The following is an 18,352-nucleotide window of genomic DNA, read 5'->3' as shown; positions in this document are numbered from 1 at the left end:
AAGCCCTGGTTTTCTTAGTACAAACTATGGAAAATACAGTGTGTGTTGATCAAAAGTGGAAATTGGTTAAAAAGATTGAGAAACAGTGATGCAGTGATGTAATACTCTACTACTAGCTCCCAGAAAAGTTTTATGAACCCAGGTTCTCTGCATGTTGAGTCATTCTCCCCTACCTCCTTCTGCCAGAAGAATTCAGTTCCCAGAGAGACCGTGAAGACTGTTATCAGGAGAAAGGGTCACAGGAGTATGCAGATGGAGGTTGTATTTCGAAGAGGTCTATGGGGTTCCCCTTTTTTGCCTTGGGCCCTTGCCAAGCCACAGTGAATTAGCACCTGAGAGTCCCCTTACGTCCCAGGAAGTTTTAGCCACGTAGATAACTAAAAGCTTTACATCTCAGTCACAGATTGCCAAATGGGCCAGGAAACTCTAATCACAGAGGCTTGAACATATATCTTTTTTCTCATGACATGGGAAGGAAATAGGGCGTCCAAGGCTGGTACAGCTGCTCAGGAGCAGTCCTCCACAAAGCTGGCTCCTCCTAGCTTTCCTGCCTCCCTACTTTTGGCTTTTCATTTCATGATATTAAGAAAAGCTGTCTTTAACATATTTTTCAACATATTTTATTTTATAGAGCACTTTTCGGGTCACAGCAACATTAAGAAGGCACAGAGATTCCCCACAGACCCCGCATGTGCATAGGCTCTGCCATTGTCAGCGCCCCCTCCAGGGCGCCACATTCATTACACTTGATGAATCTTCACTGACCCATCATCGTCACCCCAATGTATCCCTTTTTTAATCGAGAAAACTATAGCTTTTCTAAAAGACCTACCTAGCCGACTTTTGCTTGTTCCCCACTGGCTAGCACTATGTGTCATGACACCTCCTGCAAGCGTGTCTGGGCATGGGACTATTACCTGGGCACTTTCCCAATTGACAAAATTGGGTAAGGAATAAGGGGAGAGTACCAAACTTCTATAGTTATTGAACTGAAAATATGGGAAAAATATTTCTAAGTAAACATTTATGGTGGCCATTAAAAGTATGAAATTTTAGAAAAAAATTTATAAATTATTTTCATTAAAGTGTAACATACATACAATAGAGTGTTCTGATCTTAGTACACACGTACACCTATATACATACATATGATGACTTAACATATGTATGTAGTTGGGCGACCACCACGTAGGTCAAGATACAAATTATTTTCATTGCCCTAAAAGGCCCCTCTGTGCCCCTCTCAGTCAGCAACCCTCTGAGACCGGGGGTTACCGCTCTTCCAATTCTGCCACGTAGAGAGGGATACTAACCGTGATAAACGCTGGAAAGAAAACGAGTGATACAAGAACCAAAGAGAAGAAGAGGACCACATTAGTGGTTGCTTTAGTGATATGTTTGCTTTCTTTTGCTTCACATTATTCTAATTTCATTTTTAAAACTTCTATTTAAAATGTCCTAAAAAACTGAAGGTAGAAATTTCAGTGTGTTATAAAGATGATATATACTGAAACTCCAGTCAGTTAGGACTAGATTGCACTGCACATAATAGAGCATCTCCAAGTCATAGTGGTAGAAAGAAGGTAGAATTATATTTCTCTGTCATACCAAAGCAGCCTGGAGATATGTAATCCACAACTGTCTTTAGCAGTCCCAGGAGGACTTCTAAAGTCCTTTCTACTCTGTCAACTCTAGGGTAGCCTTTGTCTTCATGGCCCACTATGGAAACTGAAGCTCCAGCCATTATATCTGTGTTCCTGGCAGGCAGTGGAATAGAGGAAGGGAAGAAGTGTTCATACCTTCTCAATTTAAAACACTTTTTTGGAAGTTCCACACAACACTTCTGCTAATAACTTACTGGCCCACACTTAGTCAAATAACCACACCTAGTTGCAAAGAGCCTTGGAAATAGACTTTTACCAGGATGCATCGGGCTAGTGACATGGATGAGATTGCTAGGCTTGTCATCGTTGAAGAGAATTGTCGAATCAAGCGAACCTCTCTGAGAATGTTCTGCTTAAGGAAAATTAGAACAAAGCACCTCCCTAATTTTGGGTGCTTTTCCTCAGGCTTAACTGACTGAGCTTCTACCATTTGCTTCTTTGAAAAATCTGATGATGCCTCCTTTCCCTCTTCCCAGTCAAACCACTAGTGAAGTTCCTTGATGGGGTAAGGACTCTGCTTGTTAGATTTCCTATCCTGAACCTCCCAACTCCTCACTTGCCCTCACCCCCTTCTAGACACCCCAGACTTTCCACTTCTACCCTTCCTGGATAAGAAATGTCCTTACAAGAATTTTGAAGTTTCAGAAGTGCCCTCCTGCCACACAAAGATGAGTAGTTAAACATTTCTGTCTGCAAGTTGTACGGGTGTCAGGTTCATATCCTCTCAGAGGCTTCTCAGGCCCTCCTGAAGAGGGTGAGCTTAGTTGGAGGGAAAAAAAGAACTTAGCTCTTTTTTTCAGTTAGACTCTGCCACGCAGTGGCCTTTGGCCATTTAGGATTACAGCCTGAGCAGAGAGAGTGTCTCCTGTCCTGGGGTTCCAGCCAAGATCTCCGGGCTGACCCTGCTGGCTCAGAGTAGTTTGGCCAGACCCACATGCCTATAGCATGTGACTGAGGGCCAGGGTCAGCTTTGTTCGAACCACAGACAGTGAGAAAGGGAGAGGACAACTTTCTGGCACCAGAGGAGGGATTCTATGTCAGGACCTGCTACTCTCATGACCAGTGAAATTTCAGTCGGCCATGTTTCACCTTCTTGCTCCCTCTAGAAAGTGCAGTGAAATACTCCTAACTGACATTGTAACAGCTTACCTTGTATTCCCTCACTGTGTTGTTTACTGAAACTCTCAGACCCTGGTCCTTTCAATATTACCAGGGACCTTTGACTTCTATTTCTTGCCTCTGGTTGCCACACACCAGTGTGTTTCAACACATTTTTTGAGAACTACAGACTCAGAGGACCAGGTGAGTGGAGAGATATTCCTGGCACGGCTACGGATGGACCGCCTACCTGGGGGCTCCTGTCTGGCCTGGCACCAGTGTAAAATCTACCTGCATCCACATTCTGATCCTATCTGCTTTCCTTCACTGCTGCCGCCCGGCAGATTGTTCCCCAGAGCGACACCCTCCACTTAGTCCTCTGGAAGTCCGAGTGCCGTCTGGCGTGCTCCAGCATCCCTCTTTCCCAGACGCAAACAACGGTCAGGGTGCTTCCCACAGTGTTCCCAGGGAGAGCCTCCAGGCTTCTGGGAGGGCATGTAAGTCTGAAGGCACCTCGACGGCTGCTCTGTCTATGGCCACAGAACTGTCTCATCCACAGGAGTCACTTGTCAGAGAAAAGAAGGGCATTTGGAGGCAGCCAGTTGCTCTGCTTCTCCCCAAGTCTCTGTCCCTGCAAATCTAACCATCTCTCTGCATGCAAGTTCTGACTGCTCTCCCAGACTGCTCTCCACATAGATGATCCAGGCACCCAGTATTTCTGAGGACCCTTCCTCGTAATTTCTATTTACCCTCTGGCTGTTTCTTTCCCCTTCCTTCTGTTCTCTCTTCATCTCCCTTCTTCCCCACCTCCACCCCAGACTATGGACTATTTCAAGTTCATGGCAAGTTCATTAAGTTCCTGTTCTCTTCCCAGCATGAACTAGTCAAAGCAGGTTAATCTTTCCAGTTTTGCATCACACGGCATTCCTCAGCCAGTGAAGTACATTTCATTGAAACTGGGTGGCTGGCTTCCAAGGTCAGGGGCTCCAGTCAGCCCAGAAAAATGTTCTGAGTCCAGCTGGCACCACAAAGCTCCTCGCTGTCTACGGAATCAGGCTCAGCTCTTGTTGCCACACATCCTGTCTGTCCCAGTCTTCCAGCCCTGGTCTCTTGTGCCGCCTCCTCTCCCCTCCCAGTGTCCTCTCTCTGGGGGCCCAGGAGAACCTACTCTCCTCAGGCACAACTGACAGTCTCTCGGACTGGGCCGCTGAGGGCAAAGTGACAACAAGATCGTGTATTTCACCTCTTCATGAATGAATGGGTTTAGAGCACCAGATAAGAGAGCCACGGTTTCTACCATCAAGGAATTGACATTCCAGTGGGCGGGGAGAATAAAACAGTATCTACATGAATATAGATGGTAATTTATTGTTGTGGCCCCTTCTATGACAGAAATAAAATAGGAGGATCTAATGGAGTAGCTTGGGATGGGAGCTGAGTGCCTTAGCTGAGTGGCAGGAAGTGCTTCTTAAGGGGTGGAACTTGAGCAGAGCCCTGAAGACATGCTCCGTACACAGGGGTGGGGGCTTGGGGGGCAGCACTCTGGACAGACCAGACCCTTTGTCCCAAGACCCTGGGACAACACAGAGCATGGAGTGATGGGAGAACAGAAAGGGGGCCAGTGTGGCCAAGCAAAATGAGTATGAGAGGGTGTGAGGGGAAGAGAGGTCAGAGACAGGACTCTAGGAGGGAAGCTCATCACGGTGGGCTCTGGAGTCCAAGGCCAGGAGTGGGGACTTTATTGTCCAGGTAACAGGAGGCCATCGAAGAGTTCAGGCACAGAAGTGAAATGAAGCAACTTGTGGCTTTTGGAGACCCGCTGGTGACCTGCTGGAGTGCAAGTGCATCTCACTGCATTGTCTGTCAGAACTTTGTTCTTCCCCAGGTCTCAGGGGAGCCTGACGATGGAGAGACCCTTGGGAGGACCTGCTGTTTGTTAGTTATCCCTCCACTCTCTCTCCAGGCGTCACTCCTCCCCCTCCCCCTCTGCTGAGACCTGCTCTCCAGGTGAAGAGGAGCAAAAAGGAAAACACTGATCTTTTCCTCTTGACTACCCAGACTTGTGTCATTTTGCTTATTGTCTTCTATAGATGTTCATAACATTCCGGATTTGAGCGAATGGCACTCTGCTGGCAAGGAAATGTCAGGGAAGAAGAGTGCTGCTTTCCTCCCAGGATCTTGTCTCACCACCTTCTCCTACACAGGAGGGGCTGCAGGCTGTGAATATTACTGAGGAACCTTGATTCTGGAGGAGTCCAGTCGCAATTGGTTCCCATGACATTTGACCCCTGCTGGTACCTCCTTTCTGCCTCAGTCACCTAAGGGGCACCCTTGATTTGCTCCTCCCCAGGTGTGAGGCCTGTATAAACAGGAAGAGGAGGAGGAGTTTCTGGCTTGGGAGGACCAAACTGGGGCATAGCTGAGTGCTTCCTCCTTTCTTCCTGCTGGCCTCTCCTCCTTCCTTTTTTACAGGAAGCCCCCACAGCTCCAAGACACACCCCCATTCCTGCCCAGCACTTTCCTGGGCCATCAGGGAATCATACTGAAGACAGAGACTCTACTCTGCCCTGCAGAGTCTTAAGAAACTTTCCTATAGGCCAGTGTTTGTTTCCTAGGCCTGGCTGACTACCCCCGTAGTATCTCTGAAGAGCCAAGGATGGTGGGGATATTTGGGGAGAGGGAGTGTGGGATGGTATGGAGTAAGCATTTTTAAAAAGCATGTTTAATATAATCTTATATTTGAAAAGAAAACCCCAAACAGTTATTTTCATGCTATGTATTAATGAGAGTCAGCTTTGGGTCACTTTGACTAAAGACTGAGAGGTACTGGGAAGGCAGGATGGCATCTCATGCTCAACTCAAAGATGGGCCCTCTCTCCAGGATTTCTTTAGGCTGAGCTGCAAGCTCCTACCCAGCTCAGCAGCCCCTTCACTGCCATCACCAACGGCAACCTGAATGGGACTGTGTGCAGGAGTTCAGCACACAGATTTCAGAGTCGTACTCGTATTCAGATCTCCATTCCCATCCCATTACTAGCTATGTGTTCTTTGACAAGTTACCTAACCTGTAGTTAACCCACTAAACCTGTAATTTCAGGGGTTAAGAGCATAGACTCTGGAGCCAGCTGTGTGACTTAGAATCCTGGCTCTGCTACTTGTTAGCTGTGTGACCTTGGGTGGGGTTCCTCATCTTCTCCAGGCCTCAGTGCCCTCATTTGAAAAAATGGAGATAATTTAAAAAGAAAAAGAAAAAATGGAGATAATAACACACCTGTCTTAGAGGTGTGCTGTGAGGATTGAAATGAACATGTAGACATATGTGTGCACATGTGTGTATGTACATGTGAACATACATGCATAAATATATTGTGAGTGTGCCTGGCATACTTATAAGTACTGGTTATTACTATTATTTTATTTTTGTTTAGGATAAGAGTAAATTATATGTGAAGAAAAAGTCAAATTTAAAAAAATCTGTAAGTTAATCATAATGCAGGTTGTACATGGACATAGTAAAAGTTGAGATACGTAAATGAAAAATGACGTTACACGAGCTGGACCACAGCATTCTGTCCTCTACTTCATGTCACACTGGTTCCTACAGATTGTTTTCGATCCTACCTTGCTACTTCTTTTCTTACTAGATTTTCCATCCTGTGCCTCATGGAAAAGCAGCTTCTGTTGGGTTCGTCCTCTAGCCCTCTCATCCTTTCTACTTCCCATAAAGATTCCAGAGTCTCATAGGGAAGATCCCTGTTATGTCACAGATCAGTGGTTCCCAAAGGGTGGGCCTAGGGCCAGCAAGCATCAGCACCAACTCCTACCCAGAACTGCTGAATCAGAAACTCTGGGCATGGGGTCCAACAATTTGTGTTTTAATCAGCCCTTCAGAGTATTTTGGTGCGTGTTAAGGTCTGAGAGCCACTGTAACAGAGGAAGAGTGGGTCTGGTAACTGTTTGGGGGTTGCTCAAGTTCAAAGTCCTATTTTGGATACCCGGTGTTCAGTGATACCATATAGCTCTGTTGTGAAGATAAGAGCCAGAGCCAGACGGGGAGATAGCTGACCACTCTGAATACCTTTTGGCCTGGGTCCTTCCTACACTTTCCAAAGTCAGAGTTCAGAGATGTCAGCCAAGCATTTGGGAAGATAACCTGGATCCCCACGTAGGCCCTGTCTGATCAGCTGGGAAGCCTTGGAAAGTCACTTACTTTCTCTGGACTTTATTGTGGATTGTAGTTCTCAGTGAATAGAGCAGGACTGTTTGGGAGAATAAAGGAAGTAATGTATGTGAAAACACTTTGTGAAACTGCAAATACTTCTCTGTTGTAAATTGTAAGCAGACAACTACACTTCTTACAGGAGCAATTCTCAACTTTTTCCCAGTGGACACACATGGGACTGATTATACTCACCTGCTGGACAGACTCCCAAATCATCGCAGCCGCAACTTCTCCCATTCCCATTCCCTCTCTTGCTCCAGAGAGGGAATGGGCATAGCCTCTGAGTTGGAAGTTCCAATAGGCAGAAGACTTGTCTCTGCCTTTGGCCATGGTCTCATCTGCTCCCTTTCCCCAACTGTAGCCCAGTTCAGCACCATGCAGTCTCTCCGTTAGCATCTCTGTGACCCTGCTCTCTTTCTGTGATCTTTCCTCTTCCTGGTTACATCTGTCCCTTGTAGCTGAACCTCTTGCCTTGTCCCCAGCAGTGTGGCCCTCTCCTGATTTCTTTTATTCCATGCCACCGACAGTCTTTCCCCAGAGCATAGGAAGCCATCTGGGAACCTTGCTTTATTCTGAATTTTTGTTGGGCAAGGGGGCTGTAGCTTCCAAAAGAAAGTCCTCAGGTGCCTTAATGAAGTAGCTGCCTCTGCCCCATCTGGCTCTGCTCCAGGGCCACATCTTTCCACTGTGTGTCTGCAGCAGAAATTCAGTAGTTGGTTACTTCTCTGTCTTTCCTCAGGAATCTCTTCCTTGGCAACTCCATCGGAAGGGGTCCTCCTCTCCTCCTTATTATAGGACTCTGTTCTGTTTTCTTCATTGTGCTTTATCCAAACCCAACATTGTTTATTTACCTTTTGTGTGTCAACAGTTCCTGGTAATTGGGAGGTGCTTCTCAGCTCACTGTCTTGGTTTTATACTGCCCCAGTAAAGCTTTCTGTTTAATAATTAGAAATGCATATGTGGACATCCTTTCAGGTTAAACAAACAGTATTATTATTATTTTTTTGTTTGGTATTTGCTACTTCTCGCCACCCTTTGGCCCAGAAACAGGGAAGAAGAAGCCACACTTACATGATAAAAAAAATGATAAGTAGCTGAAGTCTTTTTATTAATTCAGTTATGTAGTAATCATCTAAAGTGTGTCTCATTCCTGCAGAGCCCAAATGCTAGGCCTGAAGGGGTGTACCAGTATTCCTCAACTTCAGTGTTCTTCTGGAACATAAACTTCATGAAAGCTGGTAGTTTCTCTGTCTTGTTCACCACAGTGTTCCCTGCACGTGGAGCTGGTACTCAATACATACAGTTGAATGAACGAATGAAAGAGACAGACAAGGATGCAGGCAGGTGTCTGTATCTCTGGAGAAGAGACTGGATTTTTGCCTTCCTGAAGCCTAGTAGAGCTGGCACAGTGGGTTAAAGGATATGAAAGTAAGTTCTCTATAATGTTTCCTGTTCCCCCAGGACCCAGGCAAAAGCACCAGTGGACCTAGTTCCCCTCACAGGGTCCTAGCATTTATCCCTTTAATGTTCCTTGTAGCAAACCCAGAGGTCGTTGGACACAATTCTATAACTGCTGTCCCTGAGTCCCACACACTGGCTCCTGATTTTTGAGGAAGCTGGTGGAATAAAAGGAGCCCTGGACCTGACAGAACAACATAGATTCTTGTCCAGGTGTGACCACTGCGTGGCTGTGTATCTTTGAGGAAGACATTGAGCCTCGCTGGACCTCAGAGTCCTTACTTATGAAGGAGGCATAAGAAACCAACCTCACAGGATTGTTTTATGACTCAACTGTGATAATATGTGCAGAGGTACTTTTAAAACTGCAGAACATACTTCTTCTCATTTAAATTATTGTTGTTAACACTGTACGTGAAGGCAGTTACCAGCGTGCCCAGAGCTACGTGCCATTCCTAGCCCATTAGCTGTGGCTCTAACCCTTGCATGTCAGAATACAAGTGATTTAGTGAAATTATTATACAGATAGTCTTGAATCTAGTTTATCTAAAAATATCATGAAGCCCTGGCTAGTGTAGCTCAGTGGATTGAGCACGGGCCTGTGAACCAGACGATCGCGGTTCGATTCCCAGTCAGGGCACATGCTTGGGTTGCAGGCCAGTTTCTGTCAGGGGCCAGTTCCCTGCAGGGGATGCACGAGAAGCAACCATACATTGATGTAAAAAAGTATATCATGAGATACAATTTAGAAACATCTATTCCTTATTATTAGTGACAAATTATTTACCAAGGGTTTGTATTAATATCATGAGTTTAGGCAACAGAAACTTGTCCAGCTGACTGAGCAAAAATAAAAATTTATTGGCTATGTAATTTAAGAGTCTGGGCCAAAGTGGTGGCTTCAGAAATGGCCAGATCCAGGAGCTTAAATGAAGCTTTGCTCAAATAAACTCCAGGTGTCCACTCACAGGAGGTCACCACACAGCAAACAGGTTAGCAAAAGTGAGGACAGTTTAATCACTGGCCAGTTGAATACTAGAGCATTTCTCTACTCCAATAGGGAAGGTCAGTTCTGTTTGGTATTGTGCTTCCCATCTCAACTTGTTGAATCTCTCTACCCATTTCTCTCAAGTCCCTATTGAGTTTTCTTAATCTTTCACTGTTCTGGCTTTACCCCTCCACTGGGAATGAACATCTCACCTTGTTTTCCCACTGGTTGCTCCTGTGATCACTTGGGCCTCCCATCCCTTTCCTTCTCTGAGTCAGATTTAAGAGGACTTCTTCCAGGACTTGCTCACTAATTTGGGCATCTAGCCTCATCCCATTCCCAAGCAGATGGCTCTCGGAGATCAGCCCTAAATAGACATTCACCAATGTGTGGAATAAGGTGCAGAGACATAGACACTTCTGCTATCTCAGGGTCTCCCATGAGCCACGAGTGTTTACACTTGAACTTCCCTTCAGGAAGGGAAAGGTCAAGAATTGAGCTCTTTCTCAGACTACTCAGCCCTCTCTATTTCCCCCAAAACTCTGTTCCCACAAATCTAATTAATATCTAGATCTCAAACCACAAATGGTCTTTCAGATTTTGTTCTGCTTTCATAATTCAGGCTTCCTTTTTTGATGTCATTCCCTGGGCTGATTCTTCCAAATGAACTTGCGTACTACCAGTTTACTCAGGTACTCCCACCCTGCTCCTGGTCACACTCCTCACTTGACCAGTTTTTCCGAGTCAGGATCCAGTTGAATTGGTTATTCTTCAGCTCTGCCTCACAAACCTGTCTAAATCTCTGGACACATAAGCACCCCAGAAGAAAGCGAGGCCACGTGTTAAAATGTTCCCAGAGGGCCAGGAGTCCTCAATAGCCCACTGCTGTCTGCAGGCGGGCTCTGATTCTGTCTCCCAATGTCCTACCCCCTGCCTCTGCACTACCTCTGCCTTATTCTCACCTCTTCTCTGCTCACACATGCACACGTGTGTGTCAAATGTCATGGAAGCCATTTGACACAGATGCATGTGACAGATTATGCTTTCTCTCTTCACAGGACTGTGTCATCTTGGCCCATCTTGCAGTGAAAGTATATGGCCCAGAGCCAAAGGAACCAGGGTACTTGGCCCCCTGCCTCCCGGATCTACCCCCTCAGGATCCAAGCATCTTATTTTCCCTTTACTCTGTTGTCAAACTGTGCTCTCCTCCAGGACCAAGAACTCCTAGCCTTCCAGTCTCCATTTCTCTCTAGCACAAGTGCACTTTTATGTAAACAACAGCATGGGGGAGAAACCTTTCTCTGCTATATTTTATTGTATCATTTTACCTTTATGCTTTTCTTGAACGTTCATAACACTGTGAATTTGGTTAAGAAAGGTAAGAGTTGGGGAGACGGACCATCTCTGAGAGGTTGTCTGTCCCAGTGTGTCCCCCATAGCCCATGTGTATGCCAATCCACTGGGCTACATCGCGGATCTCAGGCCCCATTTGAACTCTTTTTCCTGTTGGCAGGCCTAGCTTCCTCCCTCCGTTTGTTACTTGATGTCAGCTGCAGGGTCAGGGTTGGAAGAACCATTGCTGGGGACGCAGGGGCTTCTGTGTTGTGAACCTTTTTTCAGAAAGCTGGCTTTATGCTCTCACTTTGGAGAGCAGTTTGGCAATTTCTGCTGAAAATACACATGTCATGCTAGCCAGTATTTCCCTCCTCCAAGGAACTTTGCCATATACGCACCAAGAGATATACGTAGGGGTGTTCAAAGCAGCATTGTTATGCTAGTGAAAAAATGGGAGAGTATCTAAATGTTTATAAATAATAGAATGGAAAAGTAAAATGGCTTAGGAATACAAGGGCATAGTAGTATTCATCAGACCAAAGAAATGTATGAAATCTGTAAGCTTCAGTGATAGATTATCAAAAGGATAGACATCAAAGGTATGTTGGGTGGAAAATAGCAAGTTACAGAATGACTTGTAACATATGATATTTATGGACATTAAAAAAAACACAAAAGAATGCCAAATGGTATTTATGAATTAAAGCACAAAGTACATTTCGTGGACAAAAAACACACACTTAAATTCCAAAATAATGTTGCCTCTGGTGAAAAAGAGAGGAAATCCAGCAAGGTAGATTAAAAATCTACCTTCTTAAAAATCGGAAGAAACATGACTGTTAACAAGCATCCTTTCTTCATGATGAGTATATCTTATTTTTTATGCTTCTAAGTTTCCATACTTAAAGTTTTAGTCCAAATTTTAAAATAATGAAGAAAGACTTGCTGCACCTGTGATAGCTTGTGAAATGACATATATTTTGGTTGCACGTGGCTGAAAACCCAATTCAAATCAGCTTACGTTAAAAAAGAATTTTGGGTTTTCAGATCTAAAAAAGCCTGGAGTGTATCTGTTCTGAAGGGATGTCCAGTTCCTGAGCTTGGTGTTTTGCAGCTCCACCTTCCTTTCAGTTGGCTTCAGCCTCCCTCCTCAAAGTGACCCCCAAAGCAATGGCTAGCATTCAATTCAGGTTTAATTCAGTGAAAGAGAGGTTCTTTCTTCCAAATGGTTAAAAGAGAAGGACTGGGCTAGTTTCCCTGGCCTAGATTGAGTTACCTGCACACGTGCGAAGCACAGCTGTGGTCAGCAGGGAACTAGGCTGATGGCCCAGATTCTGGGTCACACAGCTACCTCGGGAGCATAAAGAGAGGAGTGATCTCAGCTCCACCAAACCACATCACAGAGGGGGCAGGTGGGGTGCTGTCAAGAAGACCAAAGCAACAAATGCCTGCCTCTGATTTCAGGCTCCTTTTTGAAAAGGGATTGCAGTGAGAGTAGTGGTCAAACTATAACCTTCAAGTCCACTGATCAGTTCGGTCTTCCTTGCCTCCCTCTGATCCCTCTGCACTCTGCCTCCGTTGTGGGGTTCTGTTGTGGGAATGCCCTGTAAATGTCAGAGCGAAGCTTTTAGTTGACTTCCTGTAAGCTGTCAGCTCTCCACCCACGTGGAAGTCAGGGCAGAGCCTCTGCCAAGTCAGCTTGTTAGGATCTCAGAGCTGGATTTTGCAAGTAGGATGGAGTGGATGGATTGAAAATGCATGTTTAATACGATTTTATATTTGCCAAATAATACTTGTTTAATGTAACACAGACAATTAGCAAGTTGTCAAAAAGGTGCGTATTCAATGACTGTGAACTGTTGGTTCTCGGTATGGTATCTTAAGGAGAAAGCTCTCACAAGAGTTTACATAAAACAAGTAACCCGGCTTCAAGTCAGAGTCCTTTTCCAGTGGAAGTTTACCCTCCCTACCATTTACCTGAAAACTAGAAGGAGCTGAGGAAAACCTTCCTTTTCCCCACCCCCCTTACCACAATGCCCCAGGAGCCCGTGTATTTACTAGCAGATACAACACACACTGGGCTGAACTAGATTATATAAACTCCATGTTATTGAGTACTCCAACAACAAAACTGGGGCTTTGGGAAGCTCCCCTTTCAACATAAATCACACAAGGTATATTCATAATGTTTACCCTGAAGTGCTTTCTTTCTTTCTTTTTTTTGTCCTTGACACTATTATGAATGTCCCCCTTTGTTCCCCCATTAGCCTTCCTCCACCCAACCCCTTTCCCTCTGCCCACCCCTGCCAACTTCACGACATTGTTGTCTGTGTCCATGGACTATGCATATATCTCTATATATGTTCTTTGGCTAATCCGTTCCAGTTTCCCCCACCCCCAACTCCATTGAGATCTGTCCGTCTCTTCCATGTATCCATCCCTTTGGTTTTATTTTGTCCATGCCCTGACAGACTTTCTTTAATATCTGCTGACAAGAATCAAAGGTACATTTATGTGTCACGATGATGTAGGCCAAATATAATTAGTATTGAGCTTTCCCTTCCTCCAGTTCATACAGTTTCTAAGATCAGAAATCCTACCTATATTTTGGATCAATATACCACCACCTAAGTGTAGGGGAAGTATTCCTGCCCCATAAAGCTAGAAGAAAAACTCCAGTTCAAAGAAACTTTGACCCAGAACAGTGACTAGCATAAAGGGACAAATGTACTGACCTGAGCAGCAGAATTATACCTTATCCATCTTAGCCAGTTTTGTAACTCTGTCTCATGGGGGAATAGTTCCAGTTTTTATGTCTCATACGTAATGCATCAAAAGGCTTTGCATTTGACCAGACAGACTTTAAATCGCATCTCTGAGAGTTCAAGCAGCATTAAAGTCTAACTCAAAATTTTGCATCATTAAATGCTTCTACAATAGGCAGCAAAATGTTTTATGTAGCATCTCTATATGCAATTGCGTTCAGCAGAATAAGCACAGTTGATCACTTCAATAGATTGGCAACTCACAGACTTATTGAACTTAGGGCTCCTTTATACTCTTAAAACTTAATGAGTACCCCAAGGAGCTCTTCTATGTTTATATATGTTATAAATCTAAATAACATATTTTCATGAAAATAATGAAATTTTCAAAAATGATCGAGAAGAATAGCATTGTTTTACAGTTTTGCAAGTCTCTTTAATGTCTGGCTTAATAGAAGGCAAATACATAGTCTCACATCTGCTCTGAATTCAGTCTGTTGTGATATCACAGGTCAGGTAGCCTCTAAATAACTTCCAAGTACATTCACTTGTAAGAGAATGAGAGTGAAAAAGCAGTAAGCATCTTAGCATCATTATGAAAATAGCTTTGACTTCACATATTCCTGAAAGTGTCTCTGGGCCCAGCCAGGCTCTTCAGATCTCACTTCGAAAACTGCTCCTGTGCAGGTATGATGTACTCGAATGTCTTCTGAATCACTTTTTTCTTAGTGTGTGGTTTTTAAGAGAAGAAGGAAGGGAAGGAGGGAGGAACAAACCAAGAAATTCCAAGGGCATGTAATTTCCAAATCAGCAATATGAGAAATGAACTGAGAATATGAGAAATGAAAAGAAATAAAATAACTTCATCTCAGAGGGAAAAAGAAAAATTAAAAAGTGAAGAAAATAAAAACCACAAAATAAAATGGTAAATATTTCTTTTTTCTTCTTCTTTTTTTTTTTTTACTTAAATGGCTGTGTTCACTGTGATAATGCATTTGACCAGCACAATTCTTATATGGCCAAGCATGGTATGCATGTATATTTCAGTATGTTTGTATACTTCGATGGAAGTGTTTAAAAATAAAATGGAAAGCATATATTTACATATATTGAAAAATATTATTATATAGATATAAAAGAATAAAATGATATCATTAAAGACAAATACTGTTAAATTGTCAGACTCGATTACAAAAAAATTCAAATACTTTATATACTGCTTGTTAAAGACACATCTAAAACATAAGGATATAGTAAGTTTGAAAGTAAAAGGATAGGCAAAGATATGCTAGGCAAATACTAACAAAAAACAAAGAAATTGGTGTGGCTATATTAAATATCACTCAAAATAGATTTTAAGGCAAAAGGAATAATGAAACATTCAATTCACCAGGAAGACAGAGGAACAAGGAGAAATAGACAAATTCACCATCACAGAAGAACATACAACATATCTCTCATGTAACTGATAGATCAAGTAGGCAAAATCAATAACTATAAATATTGGAGCATCACAAATTAAGAAGTTTAATCTAAGGCACATAGAGAGAACACAACACTGCAGAATCTATATATATATTTTATCATACCTGGAACATTAGATTGGCTATATCCTAAGTCAGAAAGTAATTTTGAACAAATTCTAAAGAACTAGTACCATTCAAACAATATTCTCTGACCACAGTGCAGTCTAGTTAGAAATGAATAATAAAAGGATCAAGAAAAAAATGCATGCGCTTAAAAACTAAGAAACGTTGCTAAACTCAAGAGTCAAAGATAAAATTATATGGAAATTAGAGCCAATTTAGAACTCAAAATAATAAAAATTCTGCAAATCAAAACTTGTAGCACCCCACTAAAATTGCTCTTGTAGGGAAATTTATGGCCTTATATACATATATCAGCAAAGGCACAAAAATTGAATGAGCATCAAACTAGAAGAGGAACAACTGATAAGACTAAATAAAGTAGAAGGAAGGAAACAATAAGGTAAAATTAGACATTAATAAAATAGAAAACAAAAATATTAGGGAAGATCTCATTTTTTAAAAGACAAATTAACGGACCTCTGGCAAGATGGATCAAGGAGAAAAGAAGGCACAAATGCAGAATGGTGGGGATTGGAAAGAGGACATAACTACTAAGTGTCCTGACTCGAGATTCTTCACACTAGCACTGACTCTTCACTCAAGAACTATTTCTTTTCTTGCACATTTTATAGACCTGAGCCAGCGATTGCTTTGATTGGGGTGCTGGTTGTTGGGTTCACATGCAGAATTCTGTCTGGCTGTCCAGACTCTTGTCTGTGTTGGATGGTAAAACCCAGCACGTGGAATCCCTCTCCTGACCAAATCAGAACCAAGGATATAACAAACTCTCTGTAGTAGATAAATGAATGCTACCATCTTATAGATACTGAATTGGAAAGATAAAGAATTCCAAAACTGATATTGTAGGATAACAGAGCTTGTGGCTTACTGCGAAGCAGTACCAGCCATAAATAAAGAAATGTAAACTCCGGGGAGAAGAACAAAAACACTCATTCAGACGTGTGAGTTGGATTTGAGATGCTCTTCTTTGCTTCTTAAGCTAGGCACAGAACTGGTCTTAAGTTCTGTTTTACCGTTCCCACTTTTTTAGCCTTCCTCCGCAAGGATGTAACAAACTGGCAAATTAGTCTCCTGTGGAGCTGACATTGGCCATACTTAAGTTCCCATTTCCTCTCTCTGCAGCTGGTTCTCCAACTGTTATCTACCCAAGCTCTGTAGCCTCTGTAGCCTCTCATCGAAGGCTTTGTGGACAGCTCAGGAGGGAAAATAGGAAATGAAGGGGTCAATGCAAGCATCAAGAGCATTGAGCAGCACTGTGCACAGCTTTGATTTTTCTTGTGGAAGAACCCAGCCACATGTGCCACACCGTAGGGCCCCAAACAGACCAGGAACTTGAGAAGGGTCACAGTGACCAGCCACAGCTCTCCGGCACTTCCAGGGCCCTAGCTGGGCCCAGGAGAGCATGACATGCACAAAGTGCCAGTAGCAGAAAATGGTGACCACCATGGGGATGAAGAGGACAAGACAAAACTCCAACCTCACAGGAGGTACCACATCCAGCCGCCCTTGTGGCAAGTTCTAATAGGAGGCAGGGAAGCCTTTGGCATCACTCATCACATTGTTTAGTAAGTTATTGAACAGTAATCACAATGCTACAGTGTTCAAAGGACAAGGTCCAAAAGACCCAAGCAGAAATCACTCAATACACAGGCTGGTGGAACAGCTTGTACGGTATTGGGAAAACCACTCCCAGGTAGTGCTCAACGCTAATACCAGCCAGCAGCTACATGCTGTTGTAGGAGCCATAGCCAGTGAGGGTGCAGACTATCTCATGCAGGTAACAGTGGAAGTCAGATGCAGCCTCGACTATCTTGAAGGGCAGGGGTAGCAGCAAGAGGATCCACCAGTGTCAGGTGAAGGGTGGGGCTGGTAGACACACCTCACAAAGGGCCAGGTGATTGGCAGGGAGATCAGTGAGAATGAATATAGTGTAGACAAAGAAAAATCCCAAGCATCCAGGACTTGGGGCCATCCTTCCTGAAGAGAGAAAAGATGGGGTCAGAATCCTTTGACCATGGGCTCCCCAGACCCAAATGAAGCTGAATTTATTCTCAGCTTCATTGCATCTCCTCTCCCTGTTTCACCAAGTGGTTATTGGTAACCCTTCAAATTGAGCCCTGTTCTGCTTCTTGTGTGTCATGGAGAAAGAAGACCTCCTTGCTTTCTAGCCAGGTTACTTCATTAGCATCTTCCCCCCTCTCAAGAGGGAGAGGGAGAGAATGAGTCTCCTAAAAATGTTGATGTCTCAGAAGTTCTCACAGGAAAAGTTCTAAGGTCTTCAAGTTCCCGCTAGAAAGGACACTTTGTGAGGGCAGTAACAGTGCCTGTCGTGTTCACCATTGTGTCCCTAGGATCTAGAACTGTGTCTGACACATGGTAGGTGCTCAAGAAATACCTGACAGGAAATGAATGTCTGTGTAGACTGAGTGGAAGGAAACAAGTTGCTTCATCACAAAGAGGGAAGAAGTCTCAGAGTTTCTCCAAATTTTACTCAACCTGACTGTAACTTTTTTTCTCACTTATCTTTGCATCTTTTCTTGCCTTAGGGTATTTTTTTCTCACTTATCTTTGCATCTTTTCTTGCCTTAGGGCTTGAACACAAGTTTCTCAGCTCCACTTTTGAAAGTGGGAATTTGATTAAGCCTGAGGGAAAAATGGGTTAAGCTCAAGGTGAATCCCAGATGCCCAGATTCTTGATACCATGCTGAGCAATTCGAAGAAAACCTACAGGTTTGGGTATGGTAAGAGAAGGGGCCTGACCTGGGCCAGATAACCAGGATTCCAATCCTGACCATTCAGATCAGTCATGTGACTCTGGGAAAATCACTAAATCTACTCAGCATCAGCCTGTTTTCATTCTGCACCACACATGTAATCAGTATTTTCACCAGAACTACCAGAATCCCCAGTATGATGTCTACAGATTCACCCTTGTCTCTCCCCCTGAAGAAAGCATATATGCATGAGATTCGTGTCAAGAATCACCTGAAGTCTCCTCTAATTTATTATTAAGGTAGACATTTAAAATAAAGCTTTGAGTCATTAAACTGTTACTGGTAACAAATGATTGGTGCATATCTGTGTGGCTCATTCCCACATTAGAGAATTTCATAGAGGACCAGGTGAATAAGGAGGTTTCCACCCACTTAGGACTAACCTCACCTTTTGTTTTCCTCCTGCTCTCACCTGCACCCAGTCCTCACCAGCAACAT

At 43.6% G+C, this 18,352-nt stretch overlaps 1 pseudogene; it reads right to left on the bottom strand.

Moving 5' to 3' along the window:
* Positions 1-1,271: 1,271 nt before the first annotated feature.
* On the bottom strand, positions 1,272-18,352 carry LOC118982558 (free fatty acid receptor 2-like; annotated as a pseudogene).

The sequence above is a fragment of the Sturnira hondurensis genome, unplaced genomic scaffold, assembly GCF_014824575.4.
Source record: "Sturnira hondurensis isolate 20B ecotype Veracruz unplaced genomic scaffold, ASM1482457v3 Scaffold0025395, whole genome shotgun sequence".
Lineage (NCBI taxonomy): Eukaryota > Metazoa > Chordata > Mammalia > Chiroptera > Phyllostomidae > Sturnira > Sturnira hondurensis.
This window is presented reverse-complemented; position numbering and strand designations above follow the sequence as displayed.